The 10,798-nt window shown below is 47.3% G+C and overlaps 1 long non-coding RNA gene across 1 annotated transcript; it reads left to right on the forward strand.

Annotated features, from left to right (window-relative positions):
• The first annotated feature begins 668 nt into the window (after nt 1-668).
• On the forward strand, nt 669-3,328 carry LOC144120407 (uncharacterized). The gene is made up of 2 exons (XR_013312437.1): nt 669-885; nt 983-3,328. It is a non-coding gene; the product is annotated as an uncharacterized LOC144120407 (long non-coding RNA).
• The last annotated feature ends 7,470 nt before the right edge of the window (nt 3,329-10,798 follow it).

Below are 10,798 nucleotides of genomic sequence, written 5' to 3' on the forward strand. Positions count from 1 at the left end.
AAAAAAATTTAGGCAGATAGATACGTGGGACGTTTGTACTCCGGCTGTTAGCTGGGTTGCTTCAAACAATTAAACATCTCATATCTCTTGCATTCAACTTAATATACCAATGGAAAAACAAACACAACATAGCACATTGCAAGAAGTTGTTGCTTTGGAAGTGCCCTCTGTTCAATGTTGCAAAGGTAAGTTTTTTTTACATCAAATCCGCCAAAGTAAATAATGCTTGCGCTTCAAAGTGCTTTAACTTGAATGGCATTTTGCAATGATAGCTACACTAGGCTACCAGTCGAGCATTTGTCGGTACATGGCAGAGGCCAGTTGGGATTCAATATGGCGGAGTCTCTTAAGTTGTCTCCACCCGGCGCTGGTTTGAGACACCCAAGGCCTTGTTGTTGTTGTGTGCCGCCATCTATCAGCACTCTGCAAAACTGCGAGATTCCTCGCGCAACGTCCGGAGCATAAGACAAGCGGCGCCGTTGGTACACCTATCTATTCTTACACCGTGCTCTCGGCCGTCACCGCGCGCTGTTGCCTAATACATGGCTTGCACTGACGTCGTAGCTGGGAACCCTGGGATACTGTTCCGCCATGTTGGTGCTGTCGCAGCGGCCGTGGTGCACTTGATGCAATTCGCGCGTACGGTGTACTTCGACGGTGTTGCGATGGTTATCTGCGCTGTTGTTGGATGCTCCAACCGCACTTGTTGGGCGAAATCAACAAACACAAACTTTTTTCGTCTTCCAAAGGTCATCGAGCGTTAAGGTGACCGTACGAAAGCTTTATGCGCGAAGCGACGGGAGGTGTGGCTGGCTCGTATAAAACGTGCCGATCTCAACACCGAAAGGACGGGCATACGTGTTTGCGGCGCCCACTTCGTAAAAGGTAAGTCCGTTGCATATGCACAGTGTTTATTTAGGTGCATGACGTTAAAGCATAGCGGAAAATCTCATTTTAAACAAATTTTTCTTGCATTTTGTAGGCAGACCATCAAAACTGTGGGAGGAGAAGGACCCGGACTGGGCCCCTACGCTTTTGCTCGGCTACAGCGCAAAACGTGGTGATCCCGGTCGCCACGCTCGCGCGGCAAGACGACGGACCCAGAAACGCGTGGCTCAAGCGGAGTGTCAGGCTGAGGAGTCGGGAACAATGGAGGCTACGAATCCAAATTAACATTGGGCACATCACTGCGAAGGCACACGTCACTGTCGATCTTGTCGCGCTACCGGACCGTCGAAAACGGCAACAGCGATGAGCTTGATCACTTAATGCGGGCCATAGTGCGCGACGCGACAGGCGAGACCTAAATTGTTGGTCGACAAATCTGTAGCGAGCGATAACAATTTCTCCACGCATGACCGTTTCTTTTTTGCGCAATAACTTGTTGGGTTTCCAAACTAAGATAAACCAGCAACGGTTCCTTTCATATGCCCATAAAAATAGAATAACTCGTGATTTAATCTGAAGTCGTCCAGGTTCAGTACATATGAAGAAATGAATCACTAGCCTGACAGTTTGTAAACAGTTCTTTTTAAAACTTTACTGAGTGATTGCTTACACTCAGTCACTTGTGGATTTAATAACCGTTATTTCTTTACTCTAATCCTTACAAAGATCAATGCCCTGCGGCTTACCTCTCCAAGTAGAAGCACCTTGTCCCCTTGCAGCTGTTTTGCCGACAGTCCCTTCACCCAGCCGCTAGTGAAATAATTATGCGCCTCGGTGGACTTAAACGCCTTCATTTCTTCAAGGGTCAGAAAGCTTGCAGAAAAAACAAGGTAATTGACGATGTCACCGTAACAAATCTCTGGAAATATGTCGACATCGCTTGTGTCCGTTCCCGGCCGCAGCATGAACGGGTCGATATTATCGCAGAGACGCACTTTTTCCGCATACTGAACCCGCTCCGACCCCGTAAGATCTAAGCGGTAGGTAGCGTCTAAAGGCTGCTTACTGAGAAGCGGCGGCATGCCACACAAAAGGCAACAAAATTGCACGTGTTACCACTAGCGAGGAAACGCGTGCGATACGCACTCCACCGACTCCGCACAGACTGCACCAACATGTCCGCCGCAGCGCGCGCCGCCGGACGTGACGTCACATGCAAACCATGTATATTTATAACGCGTAATCTTTATGCAGCGACACCCCAATCTGTGTACGCTCAGTGCGCGCGGCTGTGATATTTTGTTGCAGTGGGTGCCATCCCATGTGGGAGTGCCAGGAAACGAAGCTGCTGACCGACTCGCCAAGGCAGTCCACTCCAACCCAGCAGCTCCAGTTTGTGAGGCTATCTCGGCCTATGACGCAGCGCGTCACATACTGCGCCACAAGGTTGCACTTTGCCACCCAGACCCCCGCGTCGCATCCGGCAAGCTCCCAAGGCCTGTCCCGTACACTGCCTTCGGACGCGCGGCATACTCTTTACTCCTGCACATCAGGATTGGTTGTGTCTTCACGGCAGACCGACGCCACTGCCTCATGGGAGAGGCCGACAGAAACTGTATTGACTGCGGAGAGACAGAAACAGTTGAGCACCTGCTCTGTGAGTGCCCCGTTCATGCTAACGTGCGCTCCCTAATGCGCGCCGAATACAGCAAGCTCGGCCTGCCCTCTGCCACTGCCGGCGACCCAGTCTTCCCTGAGGCATCGCCACACAAAAGGAAAGCTGCCCTGTCCGCTCTCGTCTCCTTCGTCGATGAGGCAGGCCTTCGCAGGCGCATCTAGTGTCACCCAAGTGCTTTGTGCTGCGTGCTGTGAACACAAACCTTCTGTGCATTGTGCCCCAGTGTGCTGAATTTTCACCATCGCGCGCTACTTTGTGTGTGCCCGCAAACCCCTTTCCAGAGACTCTTTGGCGTCTCCACTTCCCCTCCTCCTGCAGTAAGAAACATACTGTGATCAATGAGTGCATGGGCGTCTTCTGACTCACACCAGTGCGCGCTTCGCAATGTGTGCCCGCCCACTGTTTTTCGTGCCTGTGTATCGCGCTTTTCGTGCCGCATTCTGCCGTGCACTTGCCGCCCTTTCCGCCTTCTGACCCGTCCTCTATTCTATATCTTTAACTCTCCTCCCCTAACCCTGTGCAGTGCAGTGAAGGTGTTCTCCAAGAAACAGTTGCACGCCCTGCACACAAATTTTTCGCCAACAACCAGAACCACTTACGACAGTTAAAAGGCAGAGCCTGGTGACACTCCCGTGTCAGCGTGTCAGCAGGCACTGCAGTGTTAAAAATGTGGTGGAAGTACCGCCAAAATTTAGGCTTAGAAAGTCGGGCCATTAGCAACGTTGTCGTTTTTGCTATGAAAAATCGGGCCACTAACAACAGCGTACTGCGTCATTATTGCAAAGGGCCAGAGAGCGGTGGGTGCGAGTAGCCCGAGTTTTTTTTTCGGTGGCGGCGAGTGGGCTTTCGAGGTGATGTGCTCGGCTTTGCCTTGCGTCTGAAAGTCGCCTCGCCTCGCCTCGCAGCGGTACGCACTCATTGACGATTTCTTCTGGATGTGTCGAATCGCCGTTTAGCGGAAATTTTTCTCTTCAAAGCTAGTGCAGTGATGCGGAGCGATCGGGCTGTGCGGCACCGAGCCGTCGTTTTCTGCAGCAGCCTACTGCATCCTTTCGAACTATGCAGACACGCAGAGGCTTTCAGCGTTTTCCACGTTGCCCTGCTGTGTGTCAAAAGGAAGTTTGCGTAGCAGGCGTAGAATAACACCGAGCGGCACGCTTTTGCGATCGTATTCCTCGGCGTCGGAAGGGCTGCCGGGCTCTACGCCCGTGCGAGGGGAACGACTGCGGCGGGCTGCGCGGTTTCGAGACACCTTATTTCTCGAAACCCTTAAAATAACGGTCGTCCGGCCACTGCAGCCCGCAACGGCTCAGCGCTCTGCACTTGATCCCATTGCATTCGCTCGATCTTGTGTGTCTGAAATGGATCACCTTGCGCTTTGGTGTATATATTAATTGCGCAGTACCGACTGCTGCAACGCTAAACGCTCACCGTAAAATGCTTCTCTCTGTTACGCTCGCTTATTCTCGCTGGAATTTCACTCGAGAGATGTTATACGACAGTATATACCAAGCTTATAAATCCGTGTCGTCCGGAGCGCAGGTGGCCCCCCCCAAGTAGTATTCGCACAGTGCGAGTTTAGCACTGCAAAACTATGTATATATAGATTAAGTGAAAAACCTCTCTGAATGCGCCGCTGCCATGCACGCGAGAGCACATGAACCCTGTACAATACGCGCGCATGCAGCTCAGCTTCAGTAGCATGGGGCTATTAATTGTTAACCCCGCAGCTACGCGGTCGGACCAAACCTAGCTCTGTCATACAGTTATTCTGCAGCATAACTTCAACGGTGCTCACCTAGTCGGTATTCTCAGTCAGCCGATAAATATCAACTTGGCTAACATATATGCACGTTCAGAATAAACGATACAGCGTAGCCGATACGACCTAGCTGTGCAACTTGCACCACCTTTCTCAACCTTGTTTACAAATCCCCAAGATATTGCTGCAGGAACTAAGGTGGAAATGGTTCTTCTTGGTCATATAAGCAAGAGGCCCCGTTGACCTACCTTAGTCTCCACCTCTTGTTGAAAGGATTTCATCAGTTCGTCCTGGCCTGCAGGGCCTGTTTACACAGTTTTGTGCATGTCCAAATGTATAATAGTGAAAGTAGAGCAGTGACACCATGTTGCATAGTCAGAAACATTTATTTGGGCTCTTGACCAACCAATACGGCCAGTAAGCAAATATAGGAGGCATTATTTACATTATCAGCGTGCAATCAAACAATAGTTAAATATACATGCTAAATGCTATGCACAAAAAAAGGGGTGATTCAGGGTTTACTAACCAGTCATTGACGAGTGTTAGCTGACCAAAACATTTATCTGCAAAAACTAGCAGAGGATTCAGACTGAGGACTTATGACTATTGCAAGATTAAACTACTGGCCGCAGTACATAGCCAGAACCCTCCTGAAATGATGATAACCCCTTCCCCCTCTCTCCCAAATGATGCTCCACTGGACATGCATTCTTTTGCCTCACAGTTTCGGAAAGAAACTCGGTAGCTATATGCCCGCTACTGGCCCTTAAACTGGGTAAGCTTCCTAAAAATTTGTCGCACATGGCTATCCTGGAAGCTTTCTGTGACCTTCTTGCCTACGTGATAGAGCCTATGTTTAAAAAGCACCCTGCAATGCTCTGCACTAGAAGGACATAATGATTCTCAAGCGGAAACATGTGGCCATGAAGCTCCAGAAACAGATCTTTGCTGGAATGAAACCAAAACTTCATGCACAAGGTTAGTTAACAAAGTTCTTGATGACAGGCTTCTACCGTGCAATGGCAATCGAACAAGAGACTCAGATTTACGACGGATTTTAATTACACTCTCTGATGGGTAGCTCAGCACTCCGCTACTTTTTCTCTGAATGAAAGAGTATGTGTCACCCTGTGGTCGAGATGCAAACAACGCTACCGCGCACTGGTCACACATCAGCTTAGTATGCAACTTGTGTGAAACGTAACCAGCCAGGTACGTCACTACTCTGTCTCCCCATTCAGTATTATGCTCTGGATGTGAGATACAGTCGTGATCTCTGGCTATTTGGTGCTGCGCAGCAGTGTCCGCATCCAAGATGCGCCTCCTGCCTTTTGACGCGTTTAGTGTCTCAGTTGCTGAAGCAATAATAGCACTACCGCACGACAAGATTGCTGCAGTTTCTAAAGGCAAGCAGTTCCCTGTTGCTACATCACCGAGCTCATTGTGAACTACTACTTTTCTGAAAGCAGCACGAAATTGTACAATAGTTGGGTGGTCGTTGTGGCCTCTGTGGGACCTGATAAGTCCGAAAAAAAGTTCCAGGCAGTCTTGACAAATTTTGTGTGCCTATATATATTGAGGACTTTCTTTTCCATGACAGTGAAATTGTAGAGTGCAAGTAAGCTTTTCATACATGTGGTGAAATCTAAAAATCCCGTTTTTTGTGCCGTCTCAATCATGCTGTGGCCACTGGTAGACTTGCTCAGTGATGACAGGTAAATGATGGAGGCTCTAAACATGGCTTCAACATCTTTGAAATTTCACTCATTTAAAACTTTCTTGAATCCGTTTTGCTGTATGGACCTTCAATTCAACGCATCAAAGGTATTGTTAATGCACCTCAAAAATTCTTCACTTGGCTGTGAGTCGGCAAAACCTTCTACTTTGAGCACTCGACATTCAGCAAGTGCTGTGGCCACAGAAGTGCTCATAACTTGGGCCGCACACCTGACCTTCCTCGGCTGCCTCTGCCATTGAATATGCGCTCAGTGCAGCTTGTTGGCCAAGTGAAGCCCATCTTTTTGTTGCAAACTATGTAGCCGCTCAATATGCTGCCATGCCACCGTGTTTCCCTTGTTGATTTTTTGTGCGCTAGAGCATTTGTGACAAGTTTTAACATATGACAAGGGTCAAGAAATGCTGCCGCTGGTTTTTGGGTGGCAGGATGAGAGAATGTCGGCTTCAGTTGGTCTACATTTTTGAAGCTGCAGCCCAGCTCCTCTGACATGGCTGTATTTGCTGGAGCTCCATCGTCTGTTAGAGCTACAACCATTGCCTTAGCATCGTGGGCAAGAAGCAAGCTTTGTGTATATAACTAGATCAGCTCGCTGCTCGCCGAGAAGACCATCTACTAAAAAGTATCCGAGCGGCAGCTTCCACCGTCCGTTAATGGCTACTGCCATTACAACAAAAAGCAGCTTTTGCCTGTGGCAGGCAGTCACCATCAACTCCAGTGCCCTTGTCAGCAAACCCCTCAGAATTGCCCCTGTTCCACTGAACCTGCTGCCTGACTGACATTTCATCAGTCATCAGACTGCATACAGTTTGGTGGCCTCGGCTGCTCATCTCGGTGCATTTCATTTTTAGAGCATTGAATGCCTCAGTTGAAAAGCCAGCATTGCCATCTACAGTCTGATACCACTCTCGCAGTGTTCTTTGGTGGGGCAAGCAGGTGTCGAAGACCTGTCTCACGTAATTGTATGCTTGTGGCGAGTAGAAATTGAGTGACAGCGCAAAGGCCCTGAGCTGAGGTGAAAATTGCCTCTGCACATCCCGGCTAGGGCGCTTGGATATCTGTTTTTTAGGGAGGTGTTGATTGGCTATTCCAAGGGTGTCAAGCACAGCCACCTGATCCTTCAGCACGATATTTTGCCTCTGTAGCATTTGAATCACAGCCTTCAATTCTTCAAGCATTTTTTTTTTTCTGGGGTCTTCTAGACTGCTGCAGCCGCTTGATCCGCTTTCGAGTCTTTATGTGCTCCGAGGCAAACTTTGCTGCACGTGCTCTCAAGAAAGCTTTCTCCGGAGTGTCAACCTATAAAGCAGAATCAAAATTTAGTCACCTTCTACAATCACAAGCTGCTCGGTTCCAGCCACGTGTACTTTCTTCAGGGGTAACAAAAATGCAGGAAGCTCGCACTGAGGTGTAGGAAAAAAAATTTCCTTTGCACTCGCCGTTGCTTGTGTTGCTGGACACCCATTTCCAAGCCGAGAGATCTGGCAGGGGCTCTCTCAGCTTGATGTGGAGGACACACACACTAAAAAATTGATTGGTTTATTGATAAAAAAAGGCATACAAATGTTTTAAGTGTGTTAGCAAGAGTCATGGGTCTAAAATCAAGCTGATCCAGTCACTCAAGACCCCTTACCTATGCGCTGCAAATAGGTTGCAGTAATAAAAACATGCCAGAAATAAGCCATTCACATACACATGTGAAAGCTCTGGTGTTGTATGTTGTTTTCAGGTTAACCTTGCCGGCCTGCCTTAGTTACCACCCCTTGTTTTCTCTTTTCTGGTGTTTGAACAGAACTCGAAGTTTGTGGAGGCAACATTCCCTGCACAGATTGATATTCAAAGGACATTATTTGATTGCCAAGATATCCTTTGCCAGATTAAGAGAAGTATACGGTATACAGAAGATTATATTGTAGTGACAGCTTGTAATTTTGCTCACATCGTGTCCATTGTCCGAAGATTCATTTTCCTACTGGAGCTTACCTAACAGAAAAGAAATGTCACAGTATATCAGCCATAATTGATTGCCAAGATATCCTTTGCCAGATTAAGAGAAGTATACGGTATACAGAAGATTATTTTGTAGTGACAGCTTGTAATTTTGCTCACATCGTGTCCATTGTCTGAAGATTAATTTTCCTATTGAAGCTTACCTAACAGAAAAGAAATGTCACAGTATATCAGCCATATTCAGCACGCATATAATTTAAAGAATGGCAGTTAGCTTCCCCAGACAGCACATGGAAACCAAGAAGAGATAATTCTGTTGGGGTACAAACAGCAATTACCCATGTGAAAAGGTTTTTTACTTTAACAACATCTCAAACATTTTCAAACAAATTAACACCGTGGAAAAAAGATGAATGTATAATTCACTGTGCAACTCGCAAACCGATATTCTTTTACCTCTGCAAGGCCTCTCTGCCTTGATGGGAAGCAACACTGATATTACATTCTGAATCTACTGGATATTTCTAAAGACCCCACAAAACAAAGCACTTATTTTAGTACTTTCTTTTTTATCTACGGAATGTAGCAACCAGCATTGGGAATTCAAAAACGGGAATTCTTAACATTCAGAGCTGCAACGGATATACATATGGCATGCAATGTTCCGCACCACCATGCAGGCTCTGAAATGAATTGCAGTGCATATTTATGTTTGTTTAATTCTGCGTGTGTGTGAGCAAGGTTCTCATGCATGCAATAAAGCTTCAGTAAGTGGACATTGGCATAGTTGCTGTGTCACTTGCCCATAAGGCCCTGGACGCGCATTAGTAGAGGTTTTCAGCCACATAGTCTCGGTGCATGCTCGCTGAGGCATAACATGTGCAATCAGGAAGAAAACAGTAGCACTGAAAATGCAAGACATTTGTCATGCAGTTGCATTTTTGTATTACAGCCGCATTGAAATTTAGTAGCTTGAGACAGTTGTTTATCATGGAAGTTTCTGCACTAAATATGCCCTAAGCCATAGCAAATATTGAACAAAAGCAGTTAATTCTGACAGGGGCATGTACCGACAGGAAAGCAGACTGTGTGCATAGGAAAGGTCGTGAAGCTGGTAAGCACACAAAACTTTCAAGAGGAAGAATTCAACGTGCCGCATGTGCCAATTTTAGCACAGAAACTAAAATGCGGTGTACCAATTGCTTGCAGCCAAAGGCAGCTCACGTGATACCGCGCGACAAGAAACCCTTGCAGCTCCGATGCAGTGCACATGAAAGCTCTACAAAGACTAGAAAATGTGAAAAAAATTGTAAATTGTGGGACACGTCACGAAGCGACACATTGTCGGTGAGGGACGCCGTAGTGAAGGGATCTGGATTAATTTCGACCACCCGTAAGTCTGATATTTCACAGCACACGCCTGCCTTTCGCCTTCATTGAAAGGCGCGGCCGCGTTATTGAACCAGAGTCGTCGGCTCAGTCGCCTCGAGCGCTCCTACGTACCACTGAACCGGCGCAACAGGTGTTGAAAAACTACCGATATTCCTCCAAGGATTTGCATGATATAAGCTCTCTTCGCAGCCATTCTGTTACAAAAAGCGGTCGCTCGTAATGGGCAGCGGTTGCTGGTACTGTACTGTACGTACATCAAATATTCAGCTCCGCGCTGTAGCAGTCGCGCTGCGACAATATATAACAGGCCAACTTGCAGCGAGTGAATGAAGCGTCCTAAACCACTGCCCAAACTTAAGCGCGAACAGACGACGCACTCCGAAAAGTTCGCACTTGAATTTTTAATCAAGAATTACCCCGCATTGCCCGAAGGTGTTATAGCAGTATAGCAGGGTCCCGGATTCACGGATTGGCAAAAAAAAAAAAAAACGTCTTCGTTTACAGTGCACACTAGAACCTCCGAAAGTCGATTCCACTGTTGCACAGTTTCAACAAAAAATGAATTCGCGAACAAGTTCGTCCTGGGACGGTACTCGCAAATTTTACAAGAATGGTCATGTCGTTTAGAAGCAGCAAGACTTTCCCACGTCAATAATAATAATAATAATAATTGGTTTAGGGGAAAGGAAATGGCGCAGTATCTGTCTCATATATCGTTAGACACCTGAACAGCGCTGTAAGGGAAGGGATAAGGAGGGAGTGAAAGAAGAAATGAAGAATGAGGTGCTCTAGTGGAGGGCTCCGGAATAATTTCGACCACCTGGGGATCTTTAACGTGCACTGACATCGACAGCACACGGGCGCCTTAGCGTTTTGCCTCCATAAAAACGCAGCCGGCACGGTCGGGTTCGAAACCGGGAACTCCGGATCACTAGTCGAGCGCCCTAACCGCTGAGCCACCGCGGCGGGGCTTCCACGTCAAGACAATATTATTCATTTCTGTACAACTATCTCTGCGCCCGGCCGTACCTGCCCGAGACGAATCTTGCTGCCCTGTTGTGAATTTGCTCCAATTGCTGTGCAGTGTCCCATACAGTAGAGGCGTATTAAATAAAGGGACGAACACAGGACAGAGAAAGTTTTGTTGAGATTTGGCCGTGAAAATTCATTAGCGGGAATTGAAACAGCTTGGCAGCGTCGTAGTTACAAGCGCACATAACCGAAAGACCCGGAATAAAGACTGAAGTACTCTATTCAATCCATGCGCCAACATGAGTAATGGTTGCGTTTAATTTTGCGATTAGTTTCTTTTTATAATGCAAATTAAAATGCAATTTTTGCGGGCATGTTGCTTCAGGAAATTTAGCATGTCATCTCTCTTGCATAAATG

Source organism: Amblyomma americanum, chromosome 2 (genome assembly GCF_052857255.1).
Source record: "Amblyomma americanum isolate KBUSLIRL-KWMA chromosome 2, ASM5285725v1, whole genome shotgun sequence".
NCBI lineage: Eukaryota > Metazoa > Arthropoda > Arachnida > Ixodida > Ixodidae > Amblyomma > Amblyomma americanum.